This window comes from Camelus bactrianus, chromosome 12 (assembly GCF_048773025.1).
Source record: "Camelus bactrianus isolate YW-2024 breed Bactrian camel chromosome 12, ASM4877302v1, whole genome shotgun sequence".
NCBI lineage: Eukaryota > Metazoa > Chordata > Mammalia > Artiodactyla > Camelidae > Camelus > Camelus bactrianus.
In genome coordinates this window covers 16,299,645-16,314,401 of record NC_133550.1, presented here as the reverse complement: position 1 = coordinate 16,314,401, position 14,757 = coordinate 16,299,645, and the positions used below count along the sequence as shown (strand labels likewise).

At 36.6% G+C, this 14,757-nt stretch overlaps 1 protein-coding gene and 1 long non-coding RNA gene across 3 annotated transcripts in view; one reads left to right on the top strand and one right to left on the bottom strand.

Moving 5' to 3' along the window:
• Positions 1–10,411, bottom strand: part of LIMA1 (LIM domain and actin binding 1) — a 71,062-nt gene extending 60,651 nt beyond the window's left edge. For both annotated transcript variants that reach the window (XM_045523513.2, XM_010964276.3), the window contains exon 1: positions 10,270–10,411. The gene's annotated coding sequence lies outside the window, so the exon portion shown is untranslated. The remainder of the gene's footprint in view (positions 1–10,269) is intronic.
• A 73-nt stretch (positions 10,412–10,484) lies between these two features.
• Positions 10,485–14,757, top strand: part of LOC141579384 (uncharacterized) — an 89,207-nt gene continuing 84,934 nt past the window's right edge. Inside the window, exon 1 of the long non-coding RNA XR_012510602.1 lies at positions 10,485–10,753. This is a non-coding gene — a long non-coding RNA (uncharacterized LOC141579384). The remainder of the gene's footprint in view (positions 10,754–14,757) is intronic.

Sequence of the window (14,757 nt, the reverse complement as noted above, 5' to 3'; positions counted from 1 at the left end):
CCCAGTTCCTTTCAGCTCAGGTCTACATCTTCAATCTACCGCTTATCTATACAATAATATTAGGAAAATCACTCTAAATTTTAGTCTTATCACCTCTAAAATGTTCTTTTAGCTCAGTGCTAAAATAAGTGCTTAATAAATGATAGTGGTGGTGGTAATAAACATAGCTAACATTTATTGAACCTTTACCATGTGCTAGATATTGTTTTAATTGTTTTGCAAATGTAAACTTATTAATTCTCATAGTAACACACTCAGAACATTACTGTCCCACTTTACAGATAAAGAAACTGGTTAAATAAATGTTAGCTCTAATTCATTTTTAGGGAGGTTGGGATGGAAACAAAATTACCTCAAGCACAGAGGAAAAACCAGAAATGCAGTTCTAATGCACACTGTACTTCACAGTCAACTTATTTTTGTTAAATCAGGAATTTAGAAAAGAGCAACTCTAATGCCATCTCTGAGAAACTGGTAGTGACTACGAGAACACTGCAGCAGCTCAAAACCCTGACATCATTTCTCTACACCAAAAAGTCTAAATCTCTTTCAAATTATACCTTGAAAGGGCCAAATTTTAGGTTTTCTCAACACCTCTGTAAAAACTCTAAGTTGAAGATGATATAACCATCACCTTCCTACACAGCTTCTATTACTTTATTCATTCATTTGAATATCTTATCTTCTTGTACTTTTGAAACCCAAATTAGCTTTTTACATAATTGTGGTAATCTTCACATAGCTTATTTAGACAGGTACAAGAGTAATCTCCAATTACTGTCTTTAAAAACTTGACTTTGGTCTAAATTTTTAGGCGGTGAAGAAGCACCCAAGAATCTTTCTTTCTTTCTTTCTGTTTTTTGTTTTTTTTTCTTTAAATTAAGGAACTCTCAGATCTAATCCAACTTTAATTCTACCTCTTCTCTCAAATCAAATTTGTTATTTATTCACTAGGTTCTTCTTCCCTTTTCCCCCAGCTGATAATTAATTCATCATAAGGGCAAACAGTCCAATGCAGTGAGGTTTTTTCCAGTATTTTTTCCACACATAGCAAAGAAAATCTCTAACAGTAAGTAAAACAACAAAATAACTCCCCCATAGATAATGATGTGAAAAGTGAAAAGTAGAGAAAAGCATAGTTACTTGGGGAAAAAATGTAGAAATTTAGTTGACTGAGGCCATGACACAAAGCATACATTTACTCTGAACAGCCTATTTTTCCTTTAACCTTTGTATCATTCCATACTTCAACATCAGATACATCAAATATAAGTTCCTGGTGCAGTGTAGGGGCTTAATGAGTATCTGTTATACGAATGAAAAGCAGTATTATGCTAGTTCTCACTTGCCACACATCTTGACAAATGCCCACCACCTACATAATTGAGTATCTGCCTAGAAACTACATGCTCACAGGTCTTGCCAATTACATGCTTAATTAAGACAAAATGGCTAATTAAAGAGTTTCCTTTACAATGTCAAAGCAGAAGACACATATACACTTATTTTAAGGAGGCTGCTTCTGTTAAAGATATAACCTCCTTGTACCAGGTCTTTGTCCTTAATAATTAATCAAGTTTTCTCCAAATACAGGGCTTCTTAGTTTCACTCCTGGCCATTTCCAGGAAGGGCCTGGCTTCCATTCTTCTTATCTGAAATTTTAGATGATGTATTTTTTTCAGGACTTGCTCAATCTGAAAAGCCAGCTCAGATCAATTTAACCAATCCCTTCAAGCAAGAGAATTAAAACGGGTTTACTGAAAAGTGACTCTTCTCTAGACAAGTTCTCTAATCTTTCCTTTCTGTGAAAATCTGAGAAGCTAACCCAGAACAATGCTTTCAATCAAGGACAAGCATAGCCAAGGCTGGTCACACAAACAATTACCAAATCACACAGCCACAGAAGTGATAAAATTTTGCTACTTACCTGAGCCAGTGCTATGCATCTTATTTCTTAAGGACTGCTTACAAACACTATTGTTAATGATTTAATTACACTTTAATGTTTACCTCCTAAAAATTACATCAAATTATCATGCTGTTTTTAAAAAGCCATTGAGAAACATTATTATTGAGTAGTGGTCTTTTAGTTGCCATGGGAAAGTCAATCAGATTTCTTTGGGTGGGTCTTGGTTACTTCATCTCAAAAAGAAACAATAATTCACAAGGGATTGTTATAACAATTAAATGAGAGAATAAGAGTAAAAGTACTTTGAAAAGTATAAACTGCTATAAACACTATTATAATTTTGAATAAAATTTCAAGCCAGTTTCAAGGAAAAAAATGGAATTAAAAAATTAGTCTACTCAATGAAGAGAAATAGAAAAAAATTAGAACTGATTAGTTACATTGTCTGGTTCAGCTAGATATTAAGAAAGCCCTTGTTGAACACTGTTGCTAAAAATCTAATCAATACACTGTGCTATTTCAGTGCATGCAGTAAGTATAATGAAAATAATTTCATCTTTCCTTGAAGATTCTAGGTAGCTTTCTAATTTTTCTCCTAGAGAAGGAAAGCAGAAGAAAAATTCCAACTGTTTGAGGATTCTAGTCAGTGGGTTCTAGTTTTGCTATGCTTGCTTTTAAAAATGTAATGAAAACTAATGGACTAGTATTGGCCAGGAGTAATAACCATGAAAGTAGATGCTGACAGTGGTAGTAAAATAGTGGCCTGGATCCTGGGAACACCTTGGAAAACCTGCACTCAGATGGAACTGAATCCTGCCTATCACAGTTTCCAAACCTTTGTCCTGCTACCTTCAGAAATCCTTAGAGACTGCTACCTGATTTGAACCCTGATGGAAGTACCTCAGCTGCTATCCATTAAACAAACAGGCAAACAAAAAAACCTAAACTTTGGATTGCAAACCAAAACAAGACTTGTTAAAATGACAAGTCTATCTTCAAGGCTTGTTCATTCATTCAACAAATATTTAACTGAGCACCTACCATGTGTCAAACAGTGCTCTATTTGCTATGGATATAACATTAAAAGTGACAGACAACGTTTCTGCTCTCATGAAGCTTCCATTCCACTGGGGAAGTTGGACAATTAAACACTGTGATTAGTGCAGTGAAGGAAATACAAAGAAAGTAACTGGAGTGGTGGCAGGAAAGGAGGCAGATACTTTAGATAGCAGTAAGGGAGGGCCTCTTTGAGTGAATGACATTTGAACTGAAACCTGAATGATGGGAAGAAGAAAGGCAGCCAGCCAGGTGAAGGAAAGAGATCAGGGAGTTTTCCAGGCAAAGGAAATAGCAAGTGCAAAGACCCTGAGGCAGAAATAATATGGCTAGAGACGGAGTGAGAAGTATGAAATGATGACAGAGATGAGTGGCAGACAGTTTAAATAAGAATTTATAAGCAATGGTAAAAGATTTTAATTTTATTCTAAGTGTGATATGAAGTCAAATACTGTTATATGATAGTGTTTGCAATGAGTATGTAATTGCTTATTATATGTATAATGACTACAAATGAAAAGGAAAAGCAAGGTTCTCACACTTAGAAGGTTTATAATTTTTAAGGAAATAATAATTCATAAATAGTGACAGCATTAAGGTAAAAAATGAAGTAAAAATAAAGTGCTAAGCGGAGGCTGGGGAGGGAGACACTGATTCAAACAGAAGAAACTAGAAAAGGTTTTATTATTTTCTTAAGTAGCACTTTATTTGAGCTCTTACGGAAAAAGAATTTAAGCAGGAGTCGGGGGAGCGGTGGGGAGGAATCTGAGGCTGTGGGAACTGCATGAGCAAAGGCACAGAGGCAGGAAAGGCCAGGGTGGGTCCAGGAAACCGTGAATCATTGTATGGCTGCAGTGCCAGGTGGGTGGGTACTGATGTGGGAGATAAGCCTGGAAAAATAGGCTGTCAGGGTGTGGGAGTTGGGGTCTTGAATGGCATGCAGAGAAATTTAGACTTAATTTACTTGGGCTTTGGATCCCCCTTAAGTGTGTAAAAGAATCTCTTTAGGTACTTGTTAAGACTGCAGATTCTCATGCCCTCTCTCTCCAGATACATTGATTTGTAAGTCCAGGTAGGACAGAAGAATCGACTTTTTAAACCAACATCCCTAGTGATTCTAAAATAGATAACCAGGAAACCACACTTTGAAAATCAGTGTTCTTTTTTTCATTTGTTTTTAAAGACAATTCTGGACTGAAAGGGAAAAACAAAAGTCCACTCTAAGGACTGCTCAAGGACTCTAGCAAAAAAGGGGGATTTGAATTAGAAGACTGACAAAAGAGCCATTATCACTGTTGGGGTAAAATCAACCAAACTTGGTGATTAAGTGTGGGAGAAGAAAGGGCAACTTTCAAGCTTTGTCCTCAGGGAAACTAGGTGGCTGCAGGTACCTGGTGCAGAGGGACTATCCACGTGGTCTACCAGGTGCTGGAAATATGGATCTGGAGCTCCAAAGACAAGCAAAGGCACTAAACATACTGGCGAGGTACTCCAAAGTAGATTCAAGACAAATTGAAGAATATAAAAAGTAAAACCATAAAAATTAGAAGGAAATCAAAGTGAATACTTAACTCATCTCTGGATGGCAAAAGACTTCTAAACATAAAAGCAACAAACGAAACCCCAAGGAAAAAGATCTATAGATGAGTAATAATATACTGTATTCAAAATTAAAAGGCAAATAACCGAACATTTGACCACAGAACAAAGAATCAATATTCTTAAAATGAAGAGTTTATACAAATCACAAAGAAAAAAAAACACTAAGAATAGTTTCTGTACGGAATAGTGGAAGTTACTAAATAACTTGGCTTGGCAGCTTAAAATGTCTTGTCATAAAATGAGACTTGCTTTACATGCACTAGAGACGATGGGGCTTTGCGGCATAGATCACAGAGGCTCTTTTGTAGTACTTTACCAGGTTTCCAAGTGTCAATCTACAGGAGTGCCTCAAAATACCAATCTTTGCAACTTTTATTTTCCAGAGGGCACAAACATATTAAATTGCCTCCAAGCTCCGTTAAGCTTTGCTACTCCCAGGGAAACTGCCTTTACTGCATCCAGTCTTTCCTTAGACTCCATATATCTAAAATGGGTGAAGGGTTAGGGATGGGATAGAAAATGATTCCACAATGTCTAGTGAGCAGTGGCTCATAAGTCATCCTTTCAGCGTACAGGTTTAATGGACTTTGGGATCAAAAGCTGAACCCTCTCATTTTACAGATGAGGCTCAGAGAGGTTGAGTGACTTGCCCAAGATCACCTAAGTGCTTGGTTCCCAGCATCAAGTTGAGAACCCTGACTCTCAAACCAGCACCCTTTTCATTTTGCAGTGCTGCTCCATCCATCGCAAGCCCTGGATTCTCAAAACAATGGACATTTAAAACACCGCAATTTCAACTTTATACACTTTCCACTTTATCACTCTACTCATTCAGTTTGGCCTAATAAAAACCTGTACCCCTTCCCCCAAAGCCTGAAATAAATGAAAGAACTCCAAACAAACAAACAAGAAAAACCCATAATTAAAATGTTAAGACCCAAATAAAAATAGGAAGAGATTAACCAAAAGAAAATTCACAGAAATGAAAATGAAGATATGAAAAATGTTCACTCTCACTAGTAATTAAAGAAATATAAATTAAATCACTTTTGCATATCAAATTAGTAAAGATAAAAAATAAGATTCAGCATTACAAAGAATGCACTAGATGGGCACTCACAATCATTGCAGATGAGAATATTAATCTAGTCTTTCCAAGAAAGCAATTTGACAGCAGTATTTTTTAATTTTCATGCCCTTTGACCCAGTAATGATACTTCTGAGAATCCAACCTAAGGATAAAATAAGCAATTTGTACAAATATGCATACAAGGATTTATGCATAAATTTTTTCTTTTTCACTTATTAATAATGTTGTAAAAATCAAAACACTCAAGTGCAGTTAAAATTTTACCAGGGTATTAACCATCCATTAAAATTGTTTTCAAGTAATTCTGACGCTGTGGAAAATCATGATGTAAAGTGGAAAAACAGATTCAAAACTCTATCTACTATAATAATATGAACCCAATTAAACCCAATTACCTGTGTGTTTATGTGAGTGTGTTTGTGTGTATCAAAGAGAGAAAAAAAAGACTGAAAGAAATACACCAAATAGCACTTCTCTCTGGAACAGATTATGGAATATTTTGTCTTCTTCATAATTTATTTTTTCTCAGGTGTTCTATAATTAGTATATATAATTCTTATTTTCTAAATGGGTATGTTATGTTTGTACATGTGAAAATAAAACAAGAATTACATACACAACATGAAAAAAGATTAATTTGTAAATCACTCACATGGAGATTAGTTGAAATCACGGAGGGGACAGATGGTGTTGTCAGAGTAGGAGTGCAAGGAGAACAGGATGCTGGGCACGGTCATGGTGAACACACACATTTAAGGGACAAAAAGACTATGAGTTAGTGAAGGAGCATGGAAGGAAGTGTTTAGATGAGAAGATGGAGAACCAGGTAGGGTCACATTAAGAAAGTCACATAAGCATTCATGAGGTCCTGGGTTCAATTCCCAGTATGTCCATTAAAAAAAAAAAAAAAAAAAGGCTAAATGGAGGCACAATAAAAGAAAGCCACATGAAGGGAAGAATCAGAAAAGTTGTCCCCTTGGTCAAATGTTGCCCAGTGATGAGGAGGAGGACAGTGACAGGGCCATTAGAGGGAAATCATTGGGTTTCCCAATGTATGCATGGATAGATTGGTTTCCTCTCATGCTGGAGGTGGAAGCCAAATCTGAGCAAAAGTTACCTGTTCATAAAAATCGACCCGAGGAAAAGAAATCCTGGGCTTAAATTATTTGCTTAAATTTCAGTTTGTAGGAAAAAAAAAGATTGTGGAAATTTAAGATCAACTAAAAGTATATCAGGATTACTAATCTATGGGTAATGAAACAAAAATTGGCAATACTTTGGTATGAAAGAAAAAACATGTTTGAGGGATTGTAAAGTACAGTATATAGCATAATAAGGGAAAAAAATAGCTCCATGCTTGTTATCAGAAGTACAAAAAAGTTGTCTTGATTTTTTTCCTAACAATAAAAGTTCTTACTTTCAGAGTAATACTGAGAAATTCTTTACAAAAAAATAAAGGGAATGTAAAATTTCATAGTTATCATGTTAACTTCTTATAACTAGACATGTAAAGTCTCTAGAAACATTTTCAAATATAAAGAAATCACTGACATGTTAAAAAAGAGATTTCTTGTTGGGTCAAGCCTCTTCCTTTTTATGAAAAGAGGTCTGCTTTAGCACAATAGCTTGACTGAGCCTCAAGGACTTTGGATCCAGCCACAGAATAAACATATCAGTATGGGCCTACCAAGAGTACCATTTACCATGGAATCTCAATTCCACAACCATTAAGTAGAACTACTCAATTTACAACCACTCATTTGTTACTAAAGAATCTTGAGAATCTGTGTTAAGTAATTTAACATAACCTGGAGATTACTGTACACAAACCAAAATAAAGTACTGTAACTTCCCATCAAAAAACATACAGTGAAAGACTATAGCAAATTTTTTTAAAGTCTTTTCTTATGAAAATTCCTGACTTAGAAACCAACTCACACATTTTCCTAACTGCAGAAAGAGTACAATTCTAATCCCAATGCAAGTCACCTATTTCTGAGTGTATGGAATTAAGAATGCCTGAAAACTAGTTTTGCCATCAACATAATGACAAATTCTCCCAATTTGTAGTGAGGTTGTCTTTTATGGCAACGAGGTTTAAAGATCTCCCAGACTCTAAACATTCTTTTGTGTCTGTGTTGTGTATATATCTTTGATGAAACTTTCTGGTACAGAGATTCTAAATTAATTGTTGAAAAATACCAGAGGAAATCCAGGCAAGGTATCTGAAACCTTAATAGGAACAATAATTAAAATTGTACTTGAAAACATTATAAGTAAACAACAAACTTATTGTACCTACACAAAATACATGCAAATACCTACTGCCTTTCCAAAAACTCCTGGTGGGACCACTTTCCTAGAGTGTAAACAGAAAGAAAGGAGGTAAGCAATTTCAAGAAATGTGTTCATCAAGTACTATGGCTCAAACTGCCAAATGAAACAACCATCATCTGTATTACTAACTCAAAGTCTCTATTTTAAAAATGAAAAACATAACCATATAGAAGGGACTATATCATGTGCATCCTCTGATATTACAACACTGGCACACAGTAGGCAGTTAATAAACAGCTGCAGTTTTATGAAGAGCACTCAAGACTTCAGATCATTAAAACTCTGCAAAGAATCTTCAAACATTTCTGACCCATTCCTCCTCCACCCATTTACCCACCGTATTCCCTGCTCAAGAAAGACAGAAAGAAAGAGAAAGACATTTCGAGGGCACCTTAGCAAGAAAAAGTGTCCTTTGCCATCAAGATGTGCTGTTAATAGAATTGTTTTCATTTTTGAAGCTTTCTCTTCTTATTGTTATTTGAATTATTAGAAGGTTAAAATTTGGCCCACCTTTAACCAGAACTTGAAACAAAACTTGAATGTATCAAGTCAAACAAAGTTATACAATGGAACAATTTTTACAAAATGGTACTGCTTTGCTAATGTTGCCAATACACTATTCTCTTCCCAGAGGCTCTAGAGTTCAGGGACTACATGCTAACAATAACGACACTTCCAGGCCCAGTACAGAACTGTGAAAATAGCTCCACCAATTATTTACTGACCTGCTCAGAAATAATGACAAGTCCTAATTCCATTATCTAAAAGCCATAATGTTGGCAGAACACAAAGTAAAGAATATGAGTGATACAAATACATGGACTAAAGAGAATCACTCACTATTGCTCAAAGGTTTTTGTTTTGTTATTATTTTGTTTTGTTTTTAAGGAAAAGTAGAAGAGGGAATTTTTTTTTTTTCAAAGCCGTATTGTCTATGGTCCTACAGCACTCTGGGCTGATCTCTAGACAGCACTGACCTCACTAACACTCTAAGTTGTATCTATTGACCTTCCTAACCCATTTGATTTTAAGCTCATCTTTTAGAGTAAGAACATTTAAAATTTTGAATCCACAGGACTGACAATACAAGGGGCACTCAATAAATGTTTTGTCCAAAAAATGAAATGAGTTCTTAAAATGATTACCTGATACCATGTATGTGTTGTTCTATCAATGCAAAGAAAGGAAATAAATAAGCACACATACCTTTTAGAAGGTCTACCTAAAACATAATCATCCTTCATTTCAGGATATAACTCCACAGGAATTTAGGAAATGCTTGTTCAGGGTCATCTTCTTTTGTGTCTACTTCAGACCTCAGAAGAATGTGTTATCACATGGTTCATAAAATATTTACCATTTGTGGACAGTATTAGTAGTATGCAGATGAAAATTAATCCATTTAATCACTTAAATGAAGAGCAAAAGAAAGAATACCTAACGCAAAAGAAGACCTCTACCCTTTTAAAGGGTCATTGTCTTAAAAGCTGATGACTCAGTATCTCTGACTAACTTGAAAAATCAAGCCATTAGAACCATCTGGATTAGGCAGACTTCTGAAAGCTAGAATTAAGTGAAAGACAATAGTAGTTCAAATATCTCTCACCAGGATTGTAAGCCCCAGTAAGGACGTAAGGAACAGTGCCAGATAGTTCACTCCTAGCACCTACAACTTCAAGCTTAGTAGGTGTAGCCAGGGGTGTACAATTACCTTATAATAACCCTACGCACTAACAGGTGGTAGCGATATATACACGATAGCGATTCCAGGGTGACACATCTAGCTGCAAGGACTGCTATAGTCTCAACATACCTCAAAAGGGTGTATCTTTAAGAGTTCCGTTGGCAGAATGGAAGGGGAGAAAAATCAAAGAGGGAAAGAATGGCTGAAAATAAAGAATGGAAAAGACCAGTTGAATTATCAGAATATTTCCCTGAGAGACTATTCTGAATGTTCATGAACTGCCACCTTCCTCCACACCAAAAAAAGTATATAGTTAGAAAAGAGTGCTCCTGGTGGAAAAGGACGGAGTCCTAGCAGCTCCCGCCCTCAGGGAGCAAAGGCTCCGCTCTACATAATTACTCCCAACCCCAGCGCAGTACCCAGAAGTGAGAAAAGGGCAGAGGATCAGCAGCTCCTCCACCCGCTTTCTGGAGGGGGAAGGGTTCACGGTCCCGGTGTTTCCCTCACCCCAGAAGTCGCAGGAGAAAGAGGGTGTGGAGGGTCTCTGCGTACTCTCCAGCTGTGGAGGATGTGGAGAAAGAAGACCCTTACCTGACTAAAAGCGGTCTTTTCTCTGCGTTGCTACCAGCCCTGCCACGGGTCCCTTGCGCTCTGCTTCGCGCACCTGTCGCGACCTACCAGCAGCACCTACAGCTCCTTGCGGCCCCGCCCCGGTCCGGCTCAGAGCCCCGCCCCGCACCCCGCACCCCGCCCACAGCCACGGGGGCGCGCACGCCCGCTCGCCTCCCGTGCGGCCTCGGGGCGAACGTGCGCGCCGCCGGCTGCGTGCCCTGCCCACGCGGCGGCTCGCGTTGCTCCGCCGCGCGCGGTGTTGGCGTTGTGAGGGGCGTGGCAGCTTTTTCCAGGGGCGGTGTCTGACTCTGTACTTTGTTCTCTGAGGAAGCCAGTCTCCTTCACCGCCTAGAGTTTGTGCTCCTGTACTTTGGTTTCAACCTTCTAACTCAGGAGAGACTAGGACGTTTCTCCTAAGTTCAAGTGTAGGCCTGTCCCCAGCCAGGTTCCTGGTGCTTTCTGGGTAAGTTCTGTGCAGGGAGGGTCTTCTAGAGGAGGCCGTGTGGTGTAGTGGAAAGAGCTGGAAATCTTTCCTCTTTCGACCGCTTGGCGTGCAAGTCGCTTTACCTCACTAGAGCTGAGTTTCTTCGTGTCAAGATGAAAGGGTTGGACAAGGACATGTCTCCGAGTTTTCCATTAGTCTAGCCATTGTTATTCCTGCACTTGGAACTGTGCTCTAAAGGTTTAGAGTTCGTCAAGAGGCCTAGCACCTGGCCATCCTGCCCACAAATTTTACCTCAGATACGGGCAGCTGCCTGAGTGCCCTTTCATAGTGTCCTTTCCTTTACCTGCACCCCAAGTGTGGTAAGGTTTCAGACTACAAGTTTTCTGAAGCTTTCCCGAATTTATGTAGCTTGATAAGTACTATAAGGGGCTCGTGGTAGTAAATGCTTGTATTTACACTTCCTAAACCAGTTAAGGAAAATTTCTAATAAATTTCCAGCAGCAGATGATAGATGGACCAATCAGTTGTTCCCTTATTCCTTCCAATACCCAGCCCAGACTGATCCTGAATAGGTATCAAGCATCAAGACTCATGTTTCCATGCTGCCTGGGAGTTTCGGTAGACTCCTAGCAAATATATAAGATGGTACTCCAGAAAATGCATTCCGTTGCATTTGGAATTCCCTTAATATGTGCCCTCGCGCCCCCCCCCCCTTTTTTTTTTTAACCGAGCCAGTAAAGGCCCTTGTTCTCCACTAAGAAGACTAGGAAGCCTAACTTGGGTCAGAATTCTGAACCTAGTTTGAACCTTGACTCAACTACTTACCAATTAGGCAAATTACTACTTGTTCTCCCACAGCCTCCCTTAGTGTCCTTTTAAAAATAGAGCTAGTAGTACACCACAGTTGGCTTTTACCACTTTGCAAGGCTCATTGCTAAATTTGGGGGGATTTTATGATCCAGTTGTTAAGCATAACCAGTTAAAAGTCAAATTAAATAAATTAATACATGTTAAAAACAGGTAATAAGTACTCAAAACACTTTTTTAAAGATTTCATTTTAAGGTTGTCTATTTTATCTCTGACAGAAATACTATATAACATTGTATGCATTCCTTCTCAACGTTTGTATGTCACATTTGTAGTATGAAATTGGCTACAACAGGAGTATTTACACCATGGAAAATGGCAAATGCTACAAATCAAGGCTTGGCTTATTGTTTTGTTGGTTTTCTAGACCAGTTGTCTGCAATTTTTTTTCTGTAAACAGCCAGTCAGTAAATATTTAAGGCTTTCCAGTACATATGGTCTTTGTCACAGCTGCTCAACTCTTATATTAAAAGTGGGCGTGGCCATGTTCTAATAAAGCTTTATTTACAAAAACAAGCAGTATGCTGGTGGAGAAAATAATAATGCAGAATTAAACTTAATGATGTATCACATCTGTGGCCTTGACATTGTGAATAGCACAAAAAATTGAGGAAGTATTCTTGCAGTAGTCAAAACCTATTATCCAATTCAGTAAAGAAGTTGCTCATGACAGTGATAAATGAATTAAGTTCCAATATACTTCTTCACTGTTTTGCTTTTGTCTTACTAGTTAATTAAACAAAAATATCAACCAACATCCATGTCTGAACTACACTTTTTTGGCAGTGATGTGAACATCTTTCTTGCTGAATCAAATAGTAATCAAGGATTTAGTTGTAGTCTGATTTTGTGAAATTCTGTTGGAAAAAGAATTAAAACTGATAGTAGATATTCAAATAGCAAGTAGGTATAGGTATAGACCAAAAAGCACAGTAAATATTTTAAAATTCATGCTTAAGTCTCCATGTAAAAAACTGTTAGAACTAAAAAATGAATTCAGTTAAATTGCAGGATACAAAATCAATACACAAATGTCTGTTGTGTTTCTATACACTAGCAGTGAACTATAAGAAAGAAATGAGGAAAATAATCCTACTTACAACTTCATCAGAAAGAATAAAATACCTATGAATAAATTTAATTAAGGAGAGTGAAAGACCTATAGATTGAAAACTATACGAAATGAAAGAAATGGAAGAGGACACAAATAAATGGAAAGATAGTCCATGCTCATGGATTGGAAGAATCCATATTGTTAAAATGTCCATTCAACCCAAAGCAATCTACAGATTCAGTGCAACCCTTACCGAAATCCTAATGGCATTTTTCAAAGAAATAGAACAAATAATCCTAAAATTTGAATGGAACACCCCCTTAAAAAAAAAAAAATCCTGAATAGCCAAGTAATATTGAGAAAGAAAAACAAAGCTGGAGGTGTTATGCTCCCCAACTTTATTTAAACTATGTTTTAAAACAGTATGGCATTGTCCTAAAAACAGACACATAGATCAATGGAACAGAATAGAGAGCCCAGAAATAAACCCATACATTGACCCATGGTCAATTAATTTATGACAAAGGAACCAAGAATATTTAATAGGGAAAGGATGGTCTCTTCAATACATGGTGTTGGGGAAACTGGATCACTCTCTTACACCATAAACAAAAATTAACTCACAGGGATTAAAGACTTGAATATAAAACCTGAAACTATTAAATTCCTGGAAGAAAACATAGTGGTAAGCTCCTTGACATAGGTCTGATGATGATTTTTTGAATCTGACATCAAAAGCAAAAAGTAAGTGGGACTACATCATATTAAAAAGCTTTTCCACAGCAAAGGAGACCATAAACGAAAAGATAACCTACTAACTGGGAGGTAATGTTTGCAAATCATATATCTGATAAGGAGCCAACATCCAAAGTATATAAAGAACTCATACAACTCAACAGCAAAAAAAAAAAAAAAATGAATTAAAAAATGGATAGAAGGTTTGAATAGACATTTTCCAATAGAAGACATACAGGTGGTAAACAGGTACGTGAAAAGATGCTTAACATCATTTATCATTAGAGAAGTGCAAATCAAAACCACAATGAGATATCACTTCACAGTATTAGAATGTCTATTATCAAAAATACAAAAAATAACAAGTGTGGGAAAGGGGAACCCTTGTGCACTGTTAGTAGGAATGTACATCGGTACAGCCACTGTGGAAAACAGTATGGAGTTTCCTCAAAAAATTAAAAGTAGACCTACCATATGATACAGCAAATTCCACCTTGGGGTATTTATCCAAAGAAAATGAAACCACTAACTCAGAAAGGTACATGCACCCCATGTTAATTGAAGCATTATTTATGAGCCAAAATATGGAAATAACCTAAGTGTCTATCAGTGGATGAATGGATAAAGAAAAGGTGGTATATATGCAGTGAAATATTATTCAGCCATAAAAAAGAATGACATCTTGCCATTTGCTGCAATGTGGATGGAACTTGAGGGCATTATGCTAAGTGAAATAAGTCAGAGAAAGATAAATACTTTATGATCTCTCTTATATGTGGAATCTTAAAAAACAAAAAAAAAAGTTCATAGATACAGAGAACAGATTGGTGGTTGCCAGGGTTGGGAAAGGGAGAGAAATGGGTGAAGAGGGTCAGAAGGTTAAAAAAGAAAATCCAATTGATGTAAAACAGACATAGAAATTTTGACTCATATTCAGAATATTGACTATATATGCATACCTAGATATATGCTAATGTATATGACATAGGTATATAATATGTATGAAAACACAGATGCATACTTATTATTTATAAAATAATGAAAATATTACATGCTAAATCTTTAAGATGAAACCAAATATTAGCATATTCTTAGAAATTTGCATTAAAAAATTAAAGCCAAAACCTAAGAATACCATGTATGACATTTTTACCCAACTATACATTTATAAGCAGGGTACAAAATACTGGTTTAGCTAATTACAATGTAGTAAAAAATTTTAATTAAAAATAAAATTTATGCCATTTCTAAAATTATATTAGAATTATTAACAAAAATTTAATGTTAACCTCCAAGTAGTATTGTGAATTTTACTAACATAAAATTATGTTTCAGATTCAGATCCCTAAAAAGCTAAAGTAACAG